The sequence below is a fragment of the Tamandua tetradactyla genome, chromosome 1, assembly GCF_023851605.1.
Source record: "Tamandua tetradactyla isolate mTamTet1 chromosome 1, mTamTet1.pri, whole genome shotgun sequence".
Taxonomy (NCBI): domain Eukaryota; kingdom Metazoa; phylum Chordata; class Mammalia; order Pilosa; family Myrmecophagidae; genus Tamandua; species Tamandua tetradactyla.
The window spans coordinates 174,612,426-174,638,934 of record NC_135327.1 but is presented as its reverse complement, the minus strand read 5'-3'; the positions used below and the strand labels follow the sequence as shown (position 1 = coordinate 174,638,934).

The following is a 26,509-nucleotide window of genomic DNA, read 5'->3' as shown; positions in this document are numbered from 1 at the left end:
GACAATCAGGTTGTATTAAAAATACATGCTAGAATGACTGAGAATGAAAGCAGAGCTGTTTTCTCACTTTCCCCTCCCTTTCAGCATTTTTATGGCATGCACTGAAAGCAGAGTGGCAAACAGACATTTTAAAGGGTTTCCCCCACTTTTATTGAACCACATTCCTTAAGTAACACATTAGGGTTTTCCATGGGGCTATCTGGTATGCCACTTCTGGGAATGGCCAGAGGCATGGCCAGAACTAGGGGGGAGGCAAGCCTTTCTTGGATCCAAGAGTGAATGCCTCCTTCAATTTTCTACCCTGGGTACCTCGTTTGCCTCATGCTAGTCCCGGCCCTGCCTAGCCCCAGATGGATGTCCAAGAAGCTGCAGCATTGAGTTATTTTGTTATGTGTTTTTCTGTGCTTTGAAATTAACCTGATATTGGCCTTGTGTGCTTTATCTAGAGTCTGGAATCCAGGATTACTGAGAAAAGAGGAGCCAGATCAATGTATTAACGTAAGCTAATAAGATAACTCCTTGCTGCTTTCTGGGCTGTGCAATATTTAGTGGAAAACCAGAGGCTAAAAGGGCTCCACGCTGTCTCCTGGAATACCCTTTAACCAAACAGCCAAGCCTCTGATTTTCCACTTGCTCCGGCTTGGTTCATCTTCTCCTCCTTGAAGCACTCACCTTGTGAGCACAAAGTTTCAGCAAGGCCCTCTCTAGGTGGACCCAACCTGACCTATATGTGCTGCCCACTTTGGGGCTTGTAAACCTGCCAGCTCACAGCTTGTTTCAAAGTCTACCTAGTTTACAGCTTTGATTTCTGTGAAGATAACCCCACCCCCACCCCCACGGCAAGTGTAAGAATTTATGCTGTTGTCAATCATTTCCACCTAAGGTTCTGAGATGTTCTGATGAGAGGGTCAGTAATGGGCAGGAAGGTGCTAGGCAGGGTTAAAGGAAGATTGAAGAAGGGACATGAGAGAGGAGGCCAAGAACCCTCACTGATGGGGTCATCTTTGATTGTCACCCACCTCAGGCGGTGCTTAGTGGACATGGCTGGATGATGGTGCCACTTCCCTGGGACTGTGGTGGAGGTGGAGATGAGGCGGGATCTGAGGGGGCTATGCATAGAGTTGCATAGATAAGTGGGGGAATCCCTTAGCTTTCTCCTGATGGGTGGGACACATTTTCCTAGCAGGATCTAGGAGGAGGTGTCAGACGCAGTGCTGCCCAGCTCCCGTCACATATTTCCTCCCTGCCAGGTGGCTGTCTAAACCAAAGCAACATCATGATATCTTTCTTTGGACTCCCCAAACTACCCTGATTTTTTGTCTGTTTTATCCGTATTCTAGGATCTAGCGTTTCAGAGAAGAGAGGAGCCAGGCCAGTCTCTTAACGGCTAGAAAAGTCAGTTACCAAGCAAGTTCTGGGCCCTTGGTGGTTCATGCTGTCACCCAGGCTTTCCATCCTTGGGTGAGGTGCAGGGTGCCTGGGTGGGATGCCGGGGTGGGGTGCTGATGGGGAATAGGTGTATGCTTTGGCGTCAGCGTGTGTCTGTGCCATCTCTGAACATTGAGGGATCCCCCGACGGTCAGCGCCCATGTCCCCACTTTCCCGGGCCGCTGAGTGTGCCCTGTTCCGAGTGCGCGCGATGCGCCCCTATCACCAAGTATGCACCTCTCTCTGCCCCACAGCGCCACTGGCAGGGTTGCTCCGCGTGGGCAGAGGGGTCAACAGGGGGTGTCAGGTAACGTCCGTGCGGGGAGAGAAGGACAGTGGGATGACGGCGGGTGTGAATGTGTGAGGGAGGCGCCCCCTGCCCCCTCTGCCGGCCGCTCTCCCTCGATCTAGATGTCAGCCGCGAGCTCCGAGCAAGCGAGAGCGAGCCAGAGAGGGAGCGGCGGCGGGCAGCGAGGAGGGGAGGAGGCGAGGAGAGGGAGGGAGAAAGGGAAGAAGGGAGGGCGGGAGGGAGGAGAGGAGGACCCAGAGAGCGCCAGGCAGCTGGAGTTTTTGCAGCGCTTGGCCGGGCTTCAATGCACAGCAGCAGCGAGCCGCGGCGGCAGCAGGCAGCCTGGGAGCTCCGGCGGCAGCCGAGCCAGCGGCAGCCCCGCTCCCTGCCCCCTGCAAACTTTGCGAGCAGCCCGCCCGGGGGGCTGGGGGGGCGCCCGGGAGGCCCAGCTCGCCCGACAGCTGCGTTCTCCGCCGCCGCAGAGCTCGCCGCCGCCGACACCGCAGCAACCCCGAGCCTCCCCAGGGAGCAGCCGGCGGCTCCCGCGGCCCCCCAGTCCCGGCCCCTTGGCACTGCCCGGCGAGTCCCCGAGCAGGGGCGGGAGCAGCAGCGGCACAGTCGGCCGCGGGTTGCCCGGAGGTGGCCGCCGCTGCCCAGGGAGGCGCGCAGAGGCGCCGAGAGCGCTCCCCGGCGGGTCCCCCGCGCACTCGCCGCACCCGGGCAGCGGCCGGACCCCGCGAGCATGGGCGGCGCGGAGTGACGCCGCCGTGCCCGCTTGGCATCAAGGACATTCAGCCCGCGGGGGTGGGGACGAAGCGGGACAGCCCCGCCGCGCCACCGCAGCCCCAGAGAGCCGCCGTTGGTGCACGGGTTCCGGGGCTGGGTGGAGGTAAGAGGTGCTTGGAATTTATCCACATTTCCCGACCTTTTTGTTGGACATTACGCCCACCTTGGACGCTGGAAGAGCGACTGTCAAGACCCGAAGGCTCTGATACTCCCCCCTCGGTTTTCCTTTCCTTCTCCTGGGTTCCCCGTGCCTCGGTGGAGTATTTGCGTTCGGGGCTGGGGCTGGAGGAGGCAGACACGCGCGCACACGCACACGTTCAGAGGAGGGCGAGAGGCAGCGGCACAGGCACCATCTGCAGTGTCAATGCGGCGCTCCCGCTGAAGGAGGGAAAGCGGCGCTTCCAGGTAAGGAGCGGGGCGGGCGGGAGCTCCGGCTGCGGCCGCGCGGGCCGGGCGAGGACAGTGTGGGCGGAAATACCCGGGTCGGTCCGGGGAGTCCTCGGCTACCCTCGAGCCAGCCCGTGGCGCACACACAAACACACACGCGCGCGCACACACAGGGATACACACCCGCACACACGGCGCACACGCACCTGCCCACGTCCCACCTGGAGACCTGCGTAGGTGCAGGGCGGCCGGAGCAGGTATTTCCCATGTTCTTTCTCTTCTGACGCTCCCCGACTCAGACTTGCGTTAACCAGGACTTTCAGGCTAGGATTCTGTATATTTACTGCCTCTCCCTCCCACCCGGGTAGGCTGAGGGAGCGATTTTTTTCAGTTCCCAGCCCCTTTCATCCATAGCTGTTTTTTAAAAGGAGAGAAGTAATGAGAGGTCTTGGGAGACCCGCCCAGTGTAATCTGCTCCATGGCCTTTGGACACCCTGAGATTTTAGTGACACCCAGACTGACAGATATTCAGATAGATATTTGGAGAGAGTGGTGGCCCAGCGCGCGGGGGAGGAGGCCACAGAGAAGGATCGGGCTGCAATTTCGGTAGGGCGGTGGATATGGAACAGACACTGCGTTTCCCCAGTAAGAGGCAGCACAACCGCCTTTCTGAAGAGTGGCTCCTCTTCCCCGGGAATGTGCCGGGATTTCAGGCAGGAGGACGCTTAAGCAATCGCTGTGTGTGCGTTGCTTGCCTAGGAAAGGTATGGGATCTCATCCTCCTTAAAACGGATGACCTATTCCCATCCCCAGCTTCAGGGAAAGAGCAAGCAGGCAGGATTTGGGCACGCAGGACTTGTACCTCCCCCTCAGCTCCCTGCCCATGGCCTCTGCTAACACCTGTCACATGCCTGTAGAGGTGTGTCTGAGAAAAAGACCTGGATGGGGAAGAGAGGAGGCTGTAATCCAGTAAGGGAGGAGGGTCCTCTCTCTCGTGACCACGTAGGCGATACCCACCCTGTAAGGAGGCATTCTTGGGACTTCCAGCGTCCCCCAGAGCCAGGCTGCTCCCGATAGCATAGAAACAACCTCTGAAAGCCTGAGGTTCAAGCTTCTAGTTCTTCGAAGCTTTTCCTTTTCTTTTCTCCCTGCCTGGAGTTTCACCTGCTTCTCATTTTCAAACTTTTTCTGGGGGAGGTAAGAGGTGATTGGGTTCCAAAAAGACTCTATCACAATTTCTATCTGGGGGTCACAAAGCAACTCATTCTGGGCTCAGTTGTTGTAAGAAGAATGTGAGATCCAAATTAAAAAAATAATAATTTTTGAGTTCAATGTATGTATGTGTAGACTCTTATATATAGCATGTTTCTGTGTTTCTCTAGTTGTCCCTTGTTGGGGTGCCTTGTTGGGCAACCTAATAAGAAATGGAATAGTCGTGTGATCTCCAGACAAGATCATGTGTTCAAGGTCCTACAGATCCACCACTGGGAAGGATATGTTGGGTATCTTCCAGAGCATGAGAGGGGAAAGGACAAAATACTCTTTCAAACAAGAAAGCCTCAGTGCAGGGGCACAGGATTCGGATTGCTTTTGGAAATCTTGAAGAAGGGCACTGAAATAAAGGCTTTTCTCCGCCCATCCTCATCTCTGCTGTTTTCAAACTTTTTCAGCCTCTGCAAAGGTCTCTGTGTAGGCTGAGGAAGAGAGGAGCAGATGCCCCGGGAGGGAGGTTGTATTCCCGCTGTGTGCTGTGTGAGCTGCCCTTTGATTGATTGAAAAGGGTGGATGGAATAAAGCAAAGCTCTCACAATGGGGAGAACCCAGCAGGGGGAAGATATTATTTTCTCTTTAAGAATAGTGGGTGTGCATACACACACACACCCTTATATGCACACATGGTCTTGTGAGTGTTTATAAGTTCAACTCTGTGTGACAATGAGATCCACCTATGTCTTCTGGGCTATGGACCGTTTCCACACACATGTCCTTCAATTGTGTGGACAGGGAGGTCCCACATCTGTGTATGGTGGCCCATGGTTTTTAGCAGAAATAGCTCCAGGACAATGGGTGCCTCCCACATAAATATTCCCTTAGGGGAAGTTGAAGGGGGCAAAGGTTGGGGTACAGATCATCCTTAAATATCTCTGTATCTTCCCATTAGATAGATCTCTGCTTTCCTCCCTACCTTCTTCTTTTCCCATATATTTGCAACACAGGATCTGTCGTTTTAATGCAAAACCAATAGTCATCATACTGGTTATAAGCTTAGCATCTGGGTTCAAAACATCCCTGCACTATCCACACTTAGCATTAGGTACCAATTTGGTTTCTAGGACAAGGAAGGCATTAATTAACATCTATGTAAAACTGGGTTTAAATCATCTAATTTTTTCTGAGCTCTCTTGCCATATTGTCATGTTGCCATTCTTTCTGCCACATCTCTGTGGCCTTCCTTTTAAGTGCTCGGGGGTAGTCATCCCATGGAAGGGAACAGCATCAGAAAAAAACCCAGCCACGAAGGAATGATTCTGTCCGGCAGACTCCACTGCTGCTAGATTGTGCTCTAGGTGCCTCACAGTCTGGGAGCACGAGGCGTGGGCTGCCCACAAGCTGTTCCTTCTTGCCCAGTTTCATTCTCCCGGCTCTACTCTGCCCTCCCAGGACTTCCTCCTGGCTGCCCACCGATGCTCTGTGAACATTTCCGGAGGAATCCAAGCCAGCCAACTTGTTTCCTTTCTCCCTCTCTGAACATCTCCATTGCCTGCTGCTGCTGTTCCTCCCTGCAGACGGGGAAATCTGCCTGTCAGAGTCTGCCTACACTTGGCCCCTGATCCTTTTAATCACAATAAAGGATGCTGAGAATTAAATGGGGGGTCTTTTAGGGAGGAAACAGTCCCGAAATGGGGGCTGGGTCATTAACCCACTCTCAGCTCATAGCACCAGGCTATGATGCAAAGAAATCGCAGAGAATCCCTGTCTCCTAGCCAGCAGGAAAAATCTCTTAGCTGCTTTTCCCATCCTCACCCTGAGAAGGTACTGTACAAACAATACCACATTGGAGACCTGTTGGAGTGGTTTTATGATGGGTCCTGATGGGGGCGGGAGAAATACAGAAAACCCGATCATGATGCTGGCATCCATTAGTCTGTGCAACAGATGTGCCGCCCTTTCTTAGGTGCTACTCCCCTCTTGTTTTTTGTGTCCCCACACTAGCCAGTGTGAACTTGGTTCAGGGCCTGGGGCTGTTGAAGAGAGCTCCTTTCCCTCCCTGCCCCTCCCCCACCTCTTCCTTCCCCAGTTCTCTCTCTCTCTCCGCCTCTCTCCTCCGCCCAACACTTGCTAATCCACCTCTTTGCTTTGTGCACACATCCGCCAGCCCATTCACCCTCAAATTTGTGGCACTCCAAGAAATCAATATAACATGAACTTAACGACAGCTGGATGATTAAGTGTTATTTATATTTAAGAGCGGCATTTTAAAAAGATGGTTGTGCTAATAAATCAAAGGGCTGTTTGGGAGATGCACATGATTAGGGTAATTGCCCTATAGGCTCTATTGAGCAATGCTTGGTCCACACAGGTCCTCCAGACACTGCCTCTCCCTCCCTTAATGTCCCTCTGTGCCCCTTTCTTTACCCTGATGTGCTCACTCTTCTTTCTTTCCACACTGCCCAGGCTGTAGCATGCAAGTTATGGCAGGAAGGTGGAGTAGGCAGAGAGACTGAAGGGGGCTCTGCTGCTAAGTAGTAAGAGATGGATCTTAAAAGAATGGGAAGGCAGGGGGTCCTAATTCCCAAAGCTGGTAGACTGCTTCCCTGCTTGGCATGAGATAGCTTGGAAGAAAAACTTCCTGCATTCTCGTGTGTCTGGTGTGAGCCCCTGAGCTTCTGCCCTTTGCAGATCATGTGGCATCAGGCTTCCCAGGGAAGAGGCTGCGAGGACATTAGAATTGGTTTTAGTTCTTGAGAAATGATGAAATGGAAAATAATGCTGGTGATGATGATGATGATGATGGTGGCTGAGGTTCATTGAGCACTTACTCACATCACTCTGTTTAAGTAGTTCACACAGATTGGCCCATTCACTGCTCACAGCAACCCAGAGAGGCAGTTACTATTATCATCCCCATTTCTTCCAGGAGGAAATCCAGATGTGGAAGTTGAGGAATCGATGTCACAGTCACATCTCAACCCTAAGCAGCCCAACCCCACTCCTTATGACTGTGCTGTGTAGCCTACTTGGAAGATATGTGTCAACTGAGTTGCCACCCCCTTGGGAAGTTTATAGGGAGAGTGTTCTGGGGGGAAGTTTGGACTATCTGGCTCTAGTTTCTACCTTGGACTCACTCTGTGACCCTGGGCAAATCTGTTTATTGTTTGAGTCTTGGTTTCCCCATCCATCAGATGGGTGTGACTCTTGCCCATTGCTGGGTGGTGATCCATCTCATGGATCATTCTAGTGGGGTTTTGTACTGAGCAGACCTGTTCCTGATGGCAACTCTTACCTCATTTGGCAACTCCCATTTCCTCCTGGGAAGCTAAGAAGGAGTAATGGGTGATGGTTCCATCTCTGCTTTTGAGTTTATGAGGCTGGTAAGAGTCTAATTCTCCCTGGTGACTGTTTCAAGATGCAGGTATTGTGGAAATGACACTCTCTTTTTTGATGCTTCAAATAACCCTGTAAGGTAGGTATGGTTTATTCCTGTTTGGATGGTGTAGGAACTAAGGATGAGAGAGTTTAAATGAGATATCCCTGGTCCCTCAGGGGCGGATGGTCTTTTCACGCTTGGTCCAGGATTCTTTCCATTACACTGCTCACTGGAGATGTTCATTCCCTCATTAACTCCAGGGCTCAAGATGTTGGGGTCCAGAGATAGGTAAGAAATCTTTGCCTATGGATGTCACGCCATGCTGCATGCCTGGATCATTGGAATTTCGTGCAAATGGACTGGTGTGAGCATGGTGGTGGTGGTCAATTACTTTGTCGCACATAGTCGAAATTTTATCAGTCTCCATTCATGTGGAGAAAATAATCAGGGCCTGAGATGGCACAGGCTGTACCTGTGGGGCTGGTTAAATGCTGTCCGCCATCAAAGTGGGGCTAAGCCGGCCGACTTGGTCCCTCTGACTTGAAAACTTTAGGAAAGTGCAGCAGTGACGCTCTTGTGATTGTTTTTTATTTATTTATTTATTTTTTTCTATTTCCCAAAGACAAACTTTTAGTCCAAGCATCATTTGTTTGGCTCCCTTCTTCCCTGTGAAGTGACTGGAGGTTCTGCCAAACGTGAGGTGGCTAGAATGGAATTTCACTGCCTCTGCTCTGGGGCAGCCGCGGAGTGTCGAAAGGCATGTTTAGATGAAAACTGCTGGATGGGTACCAGCGCAGACTTACACCAACAGGTGTTCATGAGGCCGGAGGCATCCTAAGCTCGGATAAACCCCGTCTCTCCCCCCACTTCCACGGTGCCTCCTCCATGAACCAGGATTCGCAACAGCAAATTGGATTGGGGATGTTTTGTCGCTCCGACACAAAACAGATCACTAGCTGAGAGGCTGGCGTCTCCGCAGCAGTGCGCTGAACACAGCCTAGCTGAATCAATTCCCGAGGTCGTATGGGGAAGGTATTCTCATTAGGACGTGTGAGGAGAGAAGCAGTCGAGGAAGAGGTCACTGGAAACTTAGGGAAGGAAAACCATAGCAGTTCAAAGGCTTTCCTTGTCTTCACTCAGAATTTGTTTTTCATCTGACAGACTCATTTAATTTGTCTCGTAAAAATCCTGCTATATTTCCCTCTTGATAGTGTGGGGTCTAGAGATAGAGGGTGAATAAATCTTTCCTTGGCTTGAGCCCCAGAGGTCGAAAGGAGGGAAAGTAAGCAAAACATAATTGACAAATGGTTCCTTCTTTCATTTAGGGGGTGGAGAATGAGAAGAGAGCATGTCATGGTGGTAGGCATTAAGGATGTAGAATTGACCCAGCCTGTGTGGGGTGCGGATAAACTTGCAGAGATAGAGTTCATTTTTATCCTCTCCATCTCAGACCTGCTTCTTGAAGGTAATACTTAGAATAGAATAGAATTTCCCAAAGTTTATTTTGTGGGACTAAATAGATGTTATATGTGGAAAAGTTTTCACAGTCAAGTATGTTTGAGGAACCCTGGGTGTAGAACAAAGTCAAAGAAATTCCTTGTTGCAGGACTTCTCAGAGCCTTTAATACACTAATATGGATTGTGAAACCACAAAAGGCTTCACAATGTAAAGGATTCTGGAATACACTAAGAAACGATAGACCAAGACAAGCACTTTCATTTCTCTGTTCTTGACTGTGAAAAACAGGAATGGATTCTACAATAAAAATTTGGGCTGAACTTTAGTGCTACAAACAGAAAATACTAGGTCCTGATGATTGAGTAAGTCCTGGATTCTCAAGCAGGCTTTTACCAGATGGACAGACAGCTCAACTCGAGGCTCAAAGTTTGCTCAAACATTGTCACTACCAGTCTATCCTTCCAACACGGCAGAGAGGCTCTCAAACAGAAGTGAAGTTTGGGCATCAATACTTTAAAAAAATTCCTAGATAGTTCTGAATGTTCCCCTGGTTAAAAAATCCCTGGTGTTCTGAGAAAAGGTAGTCTTCAGAAACAGATAGGTACAGGCAATCCCAGCTCTGCCAAGTACCAGCTAAGAGGTTGGAGAAAAATCACTTTACATCTCAGTATTACCATTAATAAAATGAGGGGCTGGTCTATATCAATGATTTAAAAAATATTTTCATACGGTTGTAGAAGAACCGTTTATTCAAAGGAGTCTAATTCAGGGTGGGCCACGGTGGCTCAGCAGGTAAGAATGCTTGCCTGCCATGCCCGAGGACCCGGGTTCGATTCCCGGTGCCTGCCCATGTAAAAAAAAGTAATCATAAAGGAGTCTAATTCATACAAAAGCATAGAGAACTGATCTGGTTAAAGCAGTAGAGGGACCAGGCACCTTGTACTCCTGGTCTGTCTGCCCCTGGCCTCCAATTTTCACCTGGGCTTCCTAGAAAATACAGCTGGAAGCAGAAATTTATGTGTTAACACTGTGTTGGGGATGGAATCCAGAGACAGCAAGAGTGAAGGAAAGGGCAGTAAGGGTAGGGGAAGATGGGAACACATAGTATATTACAAAGCTAGCCACAGGTTCCCAACAAAACACAGTGGGTATCTCGGTCATGCAGGTTGTGTCCAGAGAAGCTGGATGGGGGCGCAGTGTCTCAAAATGGTCTTGGAGGGAAGAAACAGCCAGCTGGGTCTTTCCTGACTCCTATAGCTCACTGGTCATATTTCACCCTATGAAGCATTAAATGCCCCCCACTTTGAGGCTGTGATGGTTAGGGTTAGGGTTAGGGTTAGGCCGAGTTGGAGCTTCTGGGTGTCAGGTTCAGCATCTGGAGCTGCAGGGGCTCCCACCACAGTGTGCTGTTGGGGTGATGGGCAGGGTGGGGATCACATCAGTGTGTGCTGACTGGCCATTCAAAGGTATTCAGATGAACCAAGAAGAGCATGATGAGCCCATCACACACCTGAGAGTGGTCTGGGGGCCTTAGTGGTTTGGGGCAGGTCAGGGTGCAGTAGTCTTTTCATGGAGATGCACATGAAATTGAACTCTTGCTCTCCAAGTAAATCCCCTGTGAGTTTAGGTAGCTGATGGATGGGGAGGAGCAACCAAGACACATTCTCAGAGTAGTCTAAAGCCTAGTAGTCCAAAAGACACCCTAGGAACAAATATTCCAAGGCCTGATCAGTTTGGAAAGACCTTATTCTTTGTCCTCCTCTTGACGGAGCAAGATGCACATTAGCATATTAAAGTGGAGACCTGCTGTAGAGAAACGTAATTATTATTGACCAAACATTTTCCAGCTTTTCTGACCATGGAATCCCTTTGTACGGGTCTAGTTATACCAACTTACATCCCTTGGAATGAGTATTCCACAGAAAGCACCCTGGGAAATGCTGGCCTGAAATTGGATGCTTTCAAGTTTGAGTTTAGTTTGGAAGTGAAAAAGAAAAAAAAAAAATAAAACAGGAGAAGGAATCCACTGAACTGTTAAAATGGAAACTTGTAAGATCCAGCTTTCTGAAGAGCCCCTTCCTTTCTTCCTTGTCACTTACTTTTGAGAATCCAGGATGTAGCCATGAATTCTTACAAGACTTTGGCAACCGCGGTCACATGGTTTGCCTACAGAGGTATATTTTCTAACAGGATTGTTTCAGGAAGTGCAATTGCAGCTCTGACAGGCTTGTGGAAACGCTTGCAATGAGTAGTATTTTTTGGTTGCACATACAAGATCAAGATGGATGTTTGCAAAATAGGTGAGTAATGACATTCACCTTTTTGGTATTTTTTTTCAGCTGCAGTTATTGAATAAGAGGCTTCAATATAACTGGCAAAGATAAACATTCTGAATGAACAAAGAAGGCTTGAGTTATTAAGACACGTCTCCCTAAATTTGGAATTGCTGAAACAAATTTTATCTTGGAGAAAAAAAAAACTTTTCTACCCTAGAGACAGCTGGAGTTTTCTGATTAGACTGTAAGTCCATGATTTCCACCATTTGGTAGTGACCAGAGAGCAAAGTTAGGCATTTCCCAGGGGAAGCATTTTCACCACCCAGTATTCATCTCATAGAGGTAAAGATACGTGTGTGTGTGTGTGTGAGTTGGGAGTTGAGTGAGGATATAACCCCAGTAGTATTTGGGTTTGGATCACCTAGAGACACGGACTATAAGCCACGTGCCCAATTATATCGTGCATTGCCTGAGCATGGTGCTTCTTTCCAAAGTGAGTAACAGTTGCTAACACACACTTACTAACAAAATTCCCCTGATGCCCATTCATGAAGCATTGCACTGGTGATTCTATCAGCATTAAACTCTTTGGTGACTGAGTTTAGAATTATAGGAATTGGAGATATGAATTAGCAGAAAATCAGGTCCCAGCTGAGTTCGAACCCAACTGCAGTGAGTTTTAAATTAAAAATATCTGGCTATGATGAAACAGTTGTAAGTCAAGCACTGGAGCTGTCACTCTTGACTTAGCAGTCACCCTTTGAAAGGAAAACCCTGACAACAGCTTGTATTGATTCCCGGCCATGCTAGGAAATTGCCACTTCATTTCTTCTTCATAAACTGTTGGCTTTCTTTCCTTTTTCTTTTTTCTTTTAAAGAAATCGTATTTTCAGGTACCCAGCAGAGCTTTGGTAACAGTGCAGGTAGGAGAGGGCTGAGGCCCATGGGTTAACTCGCCCTTGCATTCTCTTTGGCTCTCCTCAGGAGTCATGCAGAAGAGGAATCTGGGTCTGTGGGTGTCGTGCGGTTTGTTTTCCTGCTCGGACCATATTTGATTCTTCTTTCTGGGGGATCTTTGCAGAAAAACAACAAAGAGAACACTTCAAGGAGGCTGCAAGACTGTCGTGTTGCAGTGACAATTGCCGTATAATAGGAAATCATTTATGTAAGTTATGGTGCCCTCTGAAAGGAGCTTGTCGGAAATGTGGCTACAGCTTCTCAAGGCCCTGTTTTTTTTTTCCTCCTGCAAAATAATCCTAAGGTTTTCCTTTTCAGAGCAATTGAAGCAGTATTATGTGCTGGCCAGGGACTAGGGAGACCTAGCTTCTAATCCGAGGCCTGCTGAGTATCCTTCAGCGTGTTCCCTTTCTGGCCTCAATTTCTCTTTCTTTAGCCAGGAATAAGCCTGCTGTTTCCCACCTAAAGCCCAAGAGTGAGGATGAAGGTGGCCATGCATATTCAAGGACCTGGAGGGCCTCAGAAGAAAGGCTTTATGTACACCCAAGGTCAGAGAAAATCAAGAAAGAGAGAATGAAAACTAGGCTTAGTCCCCACATATTCCACCTTTACTGTCTGCTGATCCAGTGAAGAGCTGTAAGTGATAAAAGCCAATTGCAGAGGGTCAGAAAAGAGAATGCAATGGAGATGGCAAGGGATGGTGGGAGGGATGAGGAGCGCAGGTCCAGAGGCCTGGGTGAATGGGGAGCCCCCATCCTGGAGGCGGTTGGTTAAACTGGGGGACTGTAGAGAAGGAAAGGGGGCCTGTGATTTCCCCTGATGTCTACTCTTCACTTTGCTCCATATATATATATATATATATATATATATATATATTTACATATTTTAGTTAGCACTGGAGATGTGATGCTATGGAATATTTAACCAATTGATCAATCAGTTGGTCAATTCAGCTCATATTTATTGAGTGCCTACTATGTGCTAGGCTCTATGCAAGAGTTTGGTTGTCAGAGATGAAAGATATAGTTCCTGTCACAGGGAGCTCAGATAGTGTGGCCTCAGATGTGTGTTAGTAGGTAATTTAAACCCAACGTGGTAAAATGTGAGATGGGGCAGGCAGAGGACGCCTCGGGATTACCTAAGAGAGGGCACCCATCCAGGTTTGAAAGGCAGGACTTGGGGTAGTTTTCCTGGATGAGGAGGAGGGGCATCAAACCGAGATTTGAAGGTGGAGTAGGATTGGCCTTGTGGATGCCTGCGGGAAGGTGCTCAGGTGGAGGAAGCGGCCTGTGCAAGGCATGGAGACATGAGCGAGTGCAGCCCAAATGCTAGTAGTGAAGGCAGACTCGGAAGGGCATTGGGGGCGATGAGGCTGCAAACACAGCAGAGGCTGAATCAGGGCTGAGCTGAAATGTCAGGCTAAGGATTTTACCCCATAGGCAGTGGTGAGGCCTTGGGGATTTCCAAGACAGGAACTCAACAAGATTGGATCATGTTGTAGGAAGGTAAGTATGGGCATCAGTGGAGAGACAATTGGAAGTGAGGCTGTTAAGATAATCTAGGGGAGACCTGAGAGGAGCTGATCAAAGATGGTGACAAAGGCAAGGAAGGGACTGATTTGAGAGGTGTGTAGGAATTAGGCTTGACGGAGTGTGGCCATGCTGGGGGAGGGGGTGGAGAGTCAGGGCATCTTTCAGAGTTAAGGAGTGTTGAGCTCTGTTCTGGAAGTGGTGGACTTGTGGTACGTGTAAGATTTGTAGGTAGAGATGACGAGGAGGCCAGCAGACATGTGGCTCTTGGGCTTCTGGAAACAGCATAAATTATGCTGTTTACTTCTGGTCCCAATTGTAGACTGCAGAGTTCATTTTGGGATCCAGTGGAAGCTCAGTAAAGAAGCAAGCAGACCCTCATGTAGATTTGTATATTTTTGAAGTAATTCATGTTTCGAAATAAACATACTGTCGTGGACACCATGCTTGAGATGGTTCTGCAAACATTCCAGGCACTTATCTTGCTTTAGGACATCCCCCCTATTTTCCAGTGGCAAAAAAAATGGTCCCAACAGGTGGAGTAGTGCACAGTCTGTTAGGCACAATTAGAGGTTGGTGATGGAGAACGACCAGGCATTTGCTCAGCACATTAGCTTGTTCTCTTTCTTGGCTTGAACACCCTTATTTTCAATGAGTAACACTCAAAATGGCATGATCTGGTGAACTAAGCTCCACCATGAGCTAAGAGATGGTAATTAAAATTTTGATCTCACCCTTTGGAGATAGGGTCTAGTTTGTTGAATTTTACATCCTGGGTGGCAAGAACCAGTCTGCACCATCAGGGCCTGCAGGTGGGAATGGCCAATAGGTTGGTTTTTCTTGACTCAAAGAGTGTTAAAGGAATTTCTTATTATTTGAATACCTTTGGGTGGGAGAGTTACTCTCCAGGGAGCCACAGGTTGCACACCTTGATGCAAAAAAGCAGCCTGGTGCCTAGTAGGTAGGTATGCAGATGTTCTTTCCCCCTGTTTCCAGTGTGTAGAAAAAATAAATGGATGGCCATATTAGTGTCAAGTGCACTGCATTCTACTTTGTGATTTAGTAACCCCTTTTAACTGCAGGAGCTGTAGAAGTGGCTGGTGGCAAAACTTTTAGGCCCACCAACTAGTGTGGTTAGACTCTAGAAACGATAGAAAACAGCTATTTGGATTGAACAGACTCCTGGAGAGAAAGAAACCCAACTCTGTCAAGTCCACCCGGACCCTTCCCCTCACTGCCTTCCCTGTGCTGCTGTGGAACGTAATTTAACACGTATGGGGGTTGGAGGTCCTTAGACAGAGCTGGGCATCTCACTGGTGCTGGGACAGTTTAGACCAGTCCTCTAGAATGGGGAATGCAAGGAGTTCCGCTCCGAAGACTATCTTTAGCTGAAAAATTGCAGTGCAATTTCCAGCGAAACAATAGGACTACTCTCTTCTCTGGATTGCTTCTGGGTGTCTCAGAGCTGCTAATACATGTTTTACAATGATTATTTGGATAATTTACTTGAATATGCCTATGGTTAAGCTAACCAAGATACCTATTTTTGGTGGTTCTAAGTGTATTATTTGTTTTCTTGAATAAAAATATATTTTAAAAAAATGGCTCGCTCTGGATGCTCTTCTGTTGAGTGGGGACAGGGGGCAGGTAGGTATTTTTGAGCTCTAACCTTTCAAGAGCCCCACAAAGATGACAGGATTTCTGTTCTTCCTTCTGTACACCTCTGTACCCAGCCCTTATACATTTTATCAGCTGCTCTCAGTACATAATATATGTAAGCAGCTACTTGTTTTGTTTTAGAGAGCTCAGCAGTTTTCCCCAGTTAATTGGGTGGCAAATTGTTTCCGTTTGAGGGGGCAGAGGGCAGGGCCTGTGACCTCAAGAGGGGAAGTAACCTAACCACAGGACCAAAATAGGGCAGACGACACTGCCCTGGGCTGTCTTTGTTGCATCGTCCCCCGGCAGGTGGCTCTGGGACAGTGAGTCTCAAAAGGTGTCTCAGAACCTGTGATAAAGATAGGGGATTCCCACTGCATCTCCTTTTCTTGCGCCATCTTTTATTTTGTTCTAGAGACTTCTCACTGACCTGCGGGTTTACAGATATTCCCAGAGCGGCTTATGGTTCTATGCTTAGATGAGAAAACCCAAGAAAGGAGGCAGGTGCTCATGGTAGAGAATGCTGACTGGTGCCAAACTGGATAGAGAATCTCAGCTGCTGGTGGACCCCAGCCCAGTGGAGGAGGGTAGGAGAGAGAGCAAGCTTTCCTAAACCCAGGTCTAATTTCAGAAGTGGTTGCAGCTCATTCACCTCTCCTTCATTCCTTCTTCTAGGATTTAATACTAGTAGGACAAATATTTCTTGGAAAATGCTTAAAAATAAACTAATTAGAGCAGGCCATGGTGGCTCAGCAGGCAGAGTTCTTGCCTGCCATGCTGGAGACCCAGGTTAGATTCAGAGTGCCTGCCATGCAAAAAAAAAACACAATAAACTAATTAAATAATTTTTTAAAATGGTATCTATATTTATGGCTGTCACTTATAAGTGAAATGGTATTTTATGGGCAACTAGGATTTGAGATGTAATAGAAATTCTCTGGGTTTAATTTGATCATGCCCAGTTTTGGAGCGTCCAAAAGACCTGAGTTAAAATTTAGGACTATCACATGGCCAAATATAGAAAATTAACTTTGGAAAATGTCAAGCAGCATTTCCCCAGCTCATAATGTTTTGAAAGAATGGCATTTTCATCTAAAATTTGTATTTGCCAACTTAAAAAACAAAAAACAAAAACTGGGAGGAATTTTTGCCATCTAACAAATTTTGCAGAAAGCCCACAGTCCAGGAAGTAGCCAGGTCCAGGCATTTTTGTTTGAAAACAGAAAGTAGCAAACCTAATGATGCTCTGCAAATTCAGGCTTCCAAGAATTTATTCTTAATACAGGGTTTATTGACTTGCATTTTTAGTATTTACATCTCATAGTCCCATTTAACTGAAAGCTTCTTAAAAGCAGGCAGTGTGCTCACATATATTTGCAATTCCCTTTGCACTAAATATATGTTTGATTTTGTTGTCTCTCTCCCCACCTTAAGTTTGGTTTTCGGAGCTTAAAAAGATGTGAGTAATAGAATGGTCCAACACAACGGAAGCATGGTACATACTAAAATGACTGTGAGTCACTGGAAGTGGGAAGTAGATTCCTGTGAAAGTGTGAGTGCAGTGAGGGCTATGTGGTAGTGTGTAGTCCTCTATTTAATTTTTATTGCTTACCAACCAATTGTGAATAGAGCATCTAATGAGTCAGGGGTCTTGACCCTATGTTGCTGGTGGGCAAATAAGAGTGACTGATACAGCCTTTCTAGAATGAAAATTTCGTTAAACTTGGCTGACTTCTTATTATCTTTGACCAGAAGTTTCTGAGGTTTTAGAAAGGCCAAAAAAATTTTTAAAGGTAAATCAAAATAAAATTCAGGGAAATAAAGAAATGGCCCAAACAATTGCTCCTTGGTAGTCATTGCCTTATTTTACCTCCGCCCCCTCCTCCCCTTTACCTCCGCCCCCTCCTCCTTTTCCTCCCATCATCCATTCCTTCCATCTTCCTTTCAGGCTTTTGCCAACTCTCCTCTTGGTTCTTTTTTTTCTGTGCCAATCATCTTGGCTGTGCTGGCATTTTGGGAGCCTTTGTATGGGACAGGGACAACCCAACCTTCATAGCACATGGTAAAGGTCTTTGCTGATTTAGAGCTCATTGCTACTCATGGCACAGTTATTCCTGACTTTACATCTGACCTTGACTGTGACTCATATGGAGGAGAAAGTCAAGGTCTGCAGGTGGTGGCAGCAAAGCTTAAAGCTAAAACCCATCAGCATGTCAGGGTTGATGATCAGAGGCCCTGAAATAACAACAAACCCCATCACACTCTTGGTTTGTAACTAGCAGGCATCTAAAACACCCACCTGTTTCTGTTTTACATGAACTTCTGCCACCTGGTACTTTATCTATTAATTTTTTTGATACCCACATTTTGAACATATGCTTATTACATTAAATTTTATTTTTTGTCTAGTTTTGACCCTGTTCTAGCCCACTAAGATTTTATGTCATCACCCAAAATGGTATAGCCTTACAGTAATACGATATGACTTCTTACAGATTATCTCATCTGACCTTCAATACCCAGAATTTGTGATCTGCACATTTAAAAGTGTGACTCTTAGCCTTTATTCAAATTATGGATAGAAATGTGAACCAGGATGGTGCTGAGGGTGGAACTCTTTGGCATGGCATTTCCTAAACAGCATCACTTTCCAGTTTGATAAATAGCCATTGATTGACCTTTTTTGGGCATAAGAGGCAGTAAGTCAGAGAGGACCAAGCATTGACTTTGAAATTAGACATCTGACCTTGCAAACTGACCCAGATCAATTTGGCCATTCCCAAGAGTTGCATTATTTGGGAACTATTCCAATGATTACAGGCAGGTGAGAGCTGTAGGCTTTTTCCTCCACAACCTTATGATAGGTGGATGTTACAATGAAAGCAAGTTTCAGACTGAGTGTTGCTACACCTATGAACCTTTGTTAGTAAGCAGACATCAAAGCAGTCCTGCAACCCATCCTTAAAGCTCAGTGAAGACCAGTGTGCCAAGGAAAGATGGTAGATTTGCTGATACAGTGAGTCCTCCTCAACTCTGTGGACAGACACGTCGTGCATATGGCAGGTGGAACCCCAACCATTTTCTGCATGTGCCAGGAAGTGAAGAAGGCTGGGAAGCATGGACATAGTCAGTCTGGCAGGTTTACATTGAAGGAAGGTTTACTTGAAGCAGATGCAACAGTATTTTGGTCTCAGGTTTCAGCTCACCAAGTGGGATCAGAGGAACATAGAGCCTAATGGGAGCACTAGGCCAAGAATGGTGCTGCAAAGAACTCTGGGCTTGCCAGAATTTTATGTCCATACTGCAGAGGTGCCTGGACAATACTTCTACCCAATCCATCTATGCTGGACATCACTTAATTTCCCATTGAGAAATTATTTCTGACATCTCTCATGCTCTTTAACAAATCCATTACAGCCGATAGAGAAAGTGTGTTTGAAGTCCTTGGAGTAGACTACAGAGGGTAGACTTCTGATGCAAGTCTTTCCAAGCTAAATAACCAACCCTGGAGTGTGCATTTGTGATTACACTACTTCAGATGTTAACTAAGCATCTTTGGGTGTGGATTAAAGCTAACTTACACACATTATGCCCCACTGTTTAAGGTGAAGTGTTTTAAAGTAAATTACAGACATCATCAGAGCCCGGCTCATTAGCTGTGTGACCTTCAGCAAGTTACCTACAGTGTTAGGCTGCTAGGGCTGCCATAACAAAGTACAAAAACTGGATGGCTTAAAACAATAGAAATTTATTGTCTTACAGTTCTGGAGGCTAGAAGTTCAAAATCAAGTTGTCAGCAGAGCGCTGCCTCTGGAAGCTATAGGGGAGAATCCTTTCTTGTCTCTTCTGGCTTCTGGTGTTTGCCAGCCATCCTTGGCAATCCCTGGCTTGTAAATGCATCAGTCCAATCAATGCTTCCTCCAACACATGGCCAGTGTTTAAAGTTCACCTTCTTATAAGGACACTGGCCATATTGGATTAGGGCCCTGCCTAATCCACTTTGGCCTCATTTTAACTAATTACATCTGCAATGACCCTATTTCCAAATAAAGTCACATGCACAGGACTGGAACTTGAACATATCTTATTTGGGGGGCACAATTCAACCTATAACACCTACCCTCTCTGATGTTCAGTTTCCTTATCAGTAAAAGGGTAAAGTATTACTTACATGACAGGAATACTATGACATAATACATGGGAAATATTTTGCACAGTGCTTGGCACATAGTAAATGCTCAATAAATGGAGGCAAAATATTGTTGAAAATCACTGCCTGCCCTTCAGATAGTAAAACTTGTTAGTTCTGCTTCCTGCCACCCTGAGTTGGCAATTTTCTTGGTTTATAAGTAGAACATCTGTTTCTAACATTGGGCTTTGGTGGGCCTACCGCCTTGAGGTTCTACAAGCAAATGGGAAGAGAGAAAGTGTAGATGGCTGGTCATGTTTGGGTCAATCCTAGGCCTTCTTCTTAATAAAAAACTCTTTAAAAAAAAATGATCAGGCAACCCTGGCTCAGTGGCAGAATTCTCACCTGCCATGCGATTCCCGGAGCCTGGCCATGTAAAAAAAATAGAAGATTGGAAAGTTTGTAGGGATTCATGCAATTTTTGGAAGACCCATCATTTGTCTGGTTAGTTTGAATAGCCATGTTTATATATCCAACCTGTGTTCATTGGGCTATCCTGATATAGACTAGCTTAGCTTTTTTTGCCAGTGTACACATGTAAACATATATTGTTTTTATAGGATCTGCAGTGATATTTTAGATAATGTGTTTTTCTTGCCAGGCAGTGGTGATATTTGCCTTTTCTTTCCCCCTTTCAGTTTATCATCCAGTACTGTAGATTTGTTTGAAGGAGAAACGAGATGAGACTTGACTGTAGCTCAAGGCAGGGACTGACTATTAGTGGCTAATTATGTCAAGCACTGAAGGACAGGGCATCTGCTATTACTTGCCTGCAACAAAGTCAGAGAGCTGAAGTGGTCCAATGGAGATCAGAGGGGCAGTTCCAGCGTGCATGACATTTATATACCTGGATATGCTCTTCCTTATCCAATAGAAGATATTTACTTGAAAACAGCTCATCTCAGCTATCTTGCCCCCCGACCCAGTTTCTTGGCATAATAGCCTTAAACTAGATAGTAAGAGCCTCTGGGATTTTCTTTTGTGGTTTTCACTGCACAGAGCCAACTATCCATTCAAAATCCTTGGTTTCCGAACATGTTCCATTCTGCCAGGCACCTCAGCTCTGAGACCAGTGAAGTCCTTGCCTGATGACAAACTGTTAAGCTTGAAACATTGCATTATTCCTACCTACATTGTGGAGGGGATTGGAGGGAACTCTGGTTGGCTGGGAGAAAGGTAATTAGTGAAGGGGGTACTCAAGCCTGGGGAGTTAGGAATTTGACTGAGTTAGCATGCTTTGTAGATGGTAGGGCCTCTCTGAACAGAGGGTTCAGGCCAGCTCTGAAGGTGATGTCTGTCCTTTCACTTCATGGCATACCAGGGAGAGATGGGTCACTGCTCTGTCTCTGAAGGAAAGGAGCCACCTCACTGGTGTACTCTCTCCAGCCACCCTCCATGCTTCAGCACATCTGTGGTGCCCACATGCCCTGGATTTACTAGAACATCTATCATTGCAGATATTCTGTGCTACTGTCAAGTGGCTGTCCTAAGTTAGGTTTGAAGATATAGTCAACATATATATCCAAAGGGTACCTTGGACAAAATTGGAAAGTAGTTAAATTTTACCCATAGCACTCTATGTGCTGTACGTGGTAGAGTTGCGTGATTTATGCACCCAGGACTCAGGGGTAGTTAGGGCTGACATCCTGTCCATGCTCCATGGCCGTGCCTCCCGTCCTGGTGCAGGGCTGCATAGTATTGCTCAGGGAGGGGTGGCCTTTTTCTTCCACCAAGATGCCTTCTGCTCACCATGCCATGGCCAGCAGGGATGCTATTCCCTGATTCCCACAAGGTAGCCGGGTAGACCAGAGAGGGTCCTGCTGTTTGCCTCCTCTCCACTCTCCACTTTTTCTTGGAGCTTTCCTGAGAGCCCCCTTTGTGACAGGGAAAGGGAGGTGATGGAGGTGGGTTGTTGAGGAGAGAGGAGAATGCTTGACTCAAAGAAGCACAGTTTCAGTGATGGGATTTCAGGTGTGTAGGTGAGGGGGCTAAGATGTGGGTTTGATGCTGGGCTTTGTTAGGACCCCATCCATCAGCATTGTGTGTCTGTATTTCAGATCCGGCCAGAGGACAGCTGTCTCTGGCCCCTTCTTCTGTATTTCAGTTTCTTGGACCCTGTCGGGAGACTGCCCCAGAGCTGATGACTGTCACCCTTTGGATTTTCTGATGGGTCTGAGGAGGTCTGGGGAACCCAGAGATTATTTGGCAATGTTATGAGTCTCCCAGGGCAAAACATCATTAGCAGTAATGTGGAAAATAGCTGGAGGACATTTAGGGCTGCTCCCTCCTGCCCTCCTGCCATGTCCCCACACTGTCTTTAATGTGTCTCTTCACTGTCATTCCAGGGACTGCAGACCTCAGGGTCAGCGGATCACAGGTCACACCGGGGTCTGACAGAGACAGCCCTGAGGATGCAGACTCTGCTGAGGTCTCCTGACCCTCTGGGTGCTGTGGACGTGGGTGCCAGGGCTAGACATGCAGACCTGCACGATCTCTTAGAGAGACCTCATTGTCATTGCACACAGACTCTGTTCTTATCCCCATAGCACCCCAGAATCCTGGGCCATGCACCCCCGAATCCTACCTAAGCACTGCACAGGCCAGGCCCTCTAGGCCCAAGGCAAGGTTTCTCTTTGGAGTATCTATCACCCTTCATAACTTCCACTTCAGCTAGAATCACTTAACTGGTGTTGGGGAAAGGCTCAGACACATATTTGACTTTGTACAAAAGTGTGTTTCTCCTGATAGTCATCTCCAGGGAAATGAAAACCCAGATATCTTCAGTCGTGAGTTTGGAGGTGCGGAGTGTGTGTCTCCCCATTTGGGGTGTGGCTCCCCAAATGGGTAGAAATGCAAACTGGACTCTCAGTGCTCACCTGTAGGGGGTGGGGCTGGGGTTGCAAGGAGTTAGATCACTCCTTCAGCTGGAAGCCACATACCTGCATAAGAATTTCCTCTTCTCATCCTCCAGAGCCTTCCTGCTATGAGTCATGCTAGAGGAAATGGGGAGCTGAGGAAGGAGCAGGATCGCTCCCAACCTCACTCCCCAAGGCTGTCTCTTTAGGGTCCAGGCCTTTGGCCTCCCAGGGCCTGACCTCTTGGGGCTGAGGTGCTTCCATCTACCTCTTGACCAGGCTATTTGAAGGGGGTTAAGACTCACAAAGAGCCCCCAGCGTAGTTCACACTGTGGCTTCTCTTTTAGAGCAAGTGTTTGCTGAGAAATAAATCAACCCTCTTAGCTTGTTATTTTTCAATGTTCTAAATAAAGGTCTAGGAATCATCTCTCCAGCACTGAGTTTCTGGGTAACTTTGCCAGCTGTGATCTGGATGCAGTCTCCAAATGGCTTTTCCAGTCCCAATTAACGTCCTCCCTGCTAGTTACATTAACTCTCACCGTGAGCTTTCCTGTCGAAGGTAGGGAAGTACGACAAGTACTTAGCTTTACATACACTGTCAGCTTTGGCTGCATCTCTGATGCATGTGGGGCATTGATTTTACATGTTCCTCCTCAGCAAACCTGCTAATAAAATTTCTGCCCCCATCTCTCTCCTTTCTCCCCACCCTCTTCAACCTGGGCAAGACTCCTGGACAGACCTTGATTGCATGTCTCATTGATTCCATTCAGCTATTTATTAATACGCTAATTAGTATTTTCATTTAAAGGAGAGTGACACCACTTTTTTTTTAAAACAAATGTACAGAGGTGCAGGTTAATGGAAATTGCTGTTTATTTAACATTGATGTCTGATGTGAAAAGGATTAGTTTCGGATGTTAAAAGGACACGGGTTTTTTCCGGGGCTTAATCACTTTAGCTGACAGTCGCTGACACCTCTGAAAGGCGACACTTAGAATCATATTGCCTTTTCCTTCAGGGATCCCAGGGACTCCACTTAGGAGTAGAAACTAGAAGGTAGGTGAAAGGGTGCAGAGCTGGCTGCACACAGACTTTCATAGACAGCTGTGATCGTGTATAGGCACTGGCTGTCTCTTGTGGCAGAAACCAGAGTCATGCTCACTCTGTTGACTGTAAGGTTGTCTATTGTTTTGTAACTAAAGGCCTATGAATGAATGAACATTTATTATATATATAAGCATTTATTATATGCTTGGCCTGTTGAGTTGCTCACAAGGAGTGTATTAATCAGGGTATGCTAATTCTGTAACCAATAACCCCCCGGATATCAGTAGATTAACACATCACCATCCAATATGGACTACTCTCCTTAGGGGACTCTGATCCATGCAGGCATTTAGGAACCCAGATTCCTTTCATCTTCTAGGGTTTCTGAATTCCCCACTGTCTCTTTTGCATCTGGCCAGGAGAGGAGGAAAGAGGAGGAAGTTGCAGAGCTGGTATGGGAGCCGGGACATACATCGCTGGGACTGGAAGCTGAGAGTCTCTCTTGGTGCAGGAGCCAACTGTAGCTGCAGACCAGCCCAGGGGCACAGCAGGGCTGAGAAAGCCTGTGGGACACTGCTAATCCTCTCAGAGAGACAGTGTGTAATGCTGCATACCTTAGATCAAGGTAGATTTTTCTTAAGAGGTATTTTCTAAATTTGGTGGACAGCGAGAAGGAGTTGTACATTGAAAAAGAAAAAAACACACACATGAAGTTGGAGAGAAATTCATCCCAAAGATCCCAAATAAAGTAGATTTGTATTTTTGAAGTCTTTGGGTGGGGGGGAGATATCTTCCCTCTGGTTGGATGGATTGCTGGGCTACCTGGCTAAGGACTAAATGATGTCTTTGTGGTACAGACTGGAAACCAGAATCATGGGTACAGAATGCTGGGAGCTGCTGGGAACTATCTTATGAGATGGATTGGTTTGGGAAGAGAAGAATTTGAGAAGTTTCAGCAATATCCATTTTTCATGCTGCAAGAGTGAATCTTATCCAAGGGCACTGTTATTCTGGCATGATTCTCTCCCTTCTGCATTTCTCCATTGACCCTGCTCCTTTACTTGAATTTTCTTCTCCAAAGCCAGCAGCAGCTCCACATATAGTGCTGGCATCCTTCATCTCTCTCTCAGTTCATGCCATATATACCCAGGCTGCCCAGTGATAATCTTCCTTGGTAATAGGGATCTACCGGACAACTGTCAAGTCAGATAGAAGGTAGCACAAATCATGGTGAGAGGCAGTCAGACTTCCAACGAGAAAATGACTGGAAGAATGCATGTGGCAATCTGGCAATATCTAATAAAAAAATTCCATTTCTAGGAATTTCTCTCATGGAAACAACAGTAGTAATATGTAAGGCTGTAACAAACAAGGGTATTTATAGTGGCATTGCTCTTTGTGGCAAAAAGAGAATGTACATTGGTAGGGGAATGGCTGAACATATTATGGTACATTACACCATGGGATGTTATATGGCCATATAACCAGAAAAATCACAGCTGTGCCAGGTGACTTGGAGGGTTTCCATGAAGTATTGTTGAGAGAGGAAAGCATTTGTGATTGTGTGTGTGTTTGTTTGAGTATATGAGTATGGAGAAATACATGAAAGAATATGTGGCTGTCAATGTTCTCCTGGAGAAGGGAGATGGGAGAAGCAGAAAGTTTAGAGGGAAGCCAAAAAAAGTATGTTTACACTTCTTTCATGCTGTAGGATGTATCTGCGGAAGGAGTTTAGGCAGAGAAGAAGCTGTGTTAGACTTACTTTTTGGAAAGACCACGCTCTTGGTGGTGTGGTAGATGGCATGCAGGTGGATGAACCTGAATTCGGGGGATCCCTTAAGAGGCTGGTGCTGCAGTCCTGGGAGGAGGTCATGAGAGCTTGGACTGAGCAGTCAATGGAGGGGAGAGAGGGCGGGTCTTGGAGTGGGAAGAGGTTCATGAGCAGGACTTGGTCGCGATTAGATGAGGAGGTTGAGGGGCACAGAAGTTGTGGGCAGTAGTGTTCTAACAAAGGGAGGGAACTCAGGAAAAGGAGCAGTTGTACAAGAAATGCTGGAAACAGTGCCTGTGGGATTCTGAACGGGGATGTGCAGGGTGTGGTTGTGCAGCTGGCCTGGAGTTAGAAGGAGAGAGAGACTGAGATCCAGAGTAGAGATACCGATGTGGGGCTGTAGACAGAGATGTGGAGGTGGCAGCCCAACGGGAGTGGGTGAGCTGAGCGCAGGGGCCAAGGTGGATCATTGGAATCACTATCACAGAAGCTTGGAGGTTGAGGAAACGGAGCCTTTCAGACAGAAGTCAGGTGGAGAGAACTGTGTGTAGCAGACCTCAGTGGTTTATGAGTACAAAATGAAGTTTTGGTTAAAACCCAAATTATGCTTTTTTTAAACCAGTTCAGCTGCACTCAAATCTCCTTCAAGTATCCACTAATTGCTTTCTGCAATTCAAAAAATGATAAATTCCGCATTCCACCCCCACTGATATGTTCCCCATACTCCAAGCATGGAGGAGGTCCTTTCCCAAATCCATCTTGGTCCAAGAAGGGCTATCACTTTTCTTGTGTGTGTGCTGTATGGCGGGGTCACGTTCCATTCTTTGTCCACGTGAGTATCTTGTTACTGCAGCACCATTTGTTGAATTTTTGTTGTTTGTTTTTCCTTTGTTTTGCTTGTTTGCTTGTTTTGGGGAAGTGCATGGGCCAGGAATCCAACCTGGGTTTCCCACATGACTCTGAGCTACCCTTACATCCCCAGGGCTGTCATTTGCAATAAATCTTTTCTGATAGGTCAAGTATAATGAAGGGAACAGAGAAATAATACAGAGAGAACTTAGACTGCTTCAAAATGTAGTCATGTCTACATCTATAGGCTTACATCTGCTTCAAGGGCACTCATTTATCCAGTGCCTCACTGGCTCCCTCTTCTCTATACAGGAAGGGTCAGCTCATCTTCATCCTATGCAGTGGGGCTGATAGTCAAGCCTCATTTTCTTCCTAGGAATGTCCACTCCCTTCAGGGGAAGCATCACCCTCAGATATAAGTATAGGATATTGCCTTAAGGCAC

The 26,509-nt window shown here is 46.9% G+C and overlaps 1 protein-coding gene across 1 annotated transcript in view; it reads left to right on the top strand.

Moving 5' to 3' along the window:
• The first annotated feature begins 2,533 nt into the window (after positions 1-2,533).
• Positions 2,534-26,509, top strand: part of PLXNA4 (plexin A4) — a 464,554-nt gene continuing 440,578 nt past the window's right edge. Inside the window, exon 1 of the mRNA XM_077135733.1 lies at positions 2,534-2,908. The gene's annotated coding sequence lies outside the window, so the exon portion shown is untranslated. The remainder of the gene's footprint in view (positions 2,909-26,509) is intronic.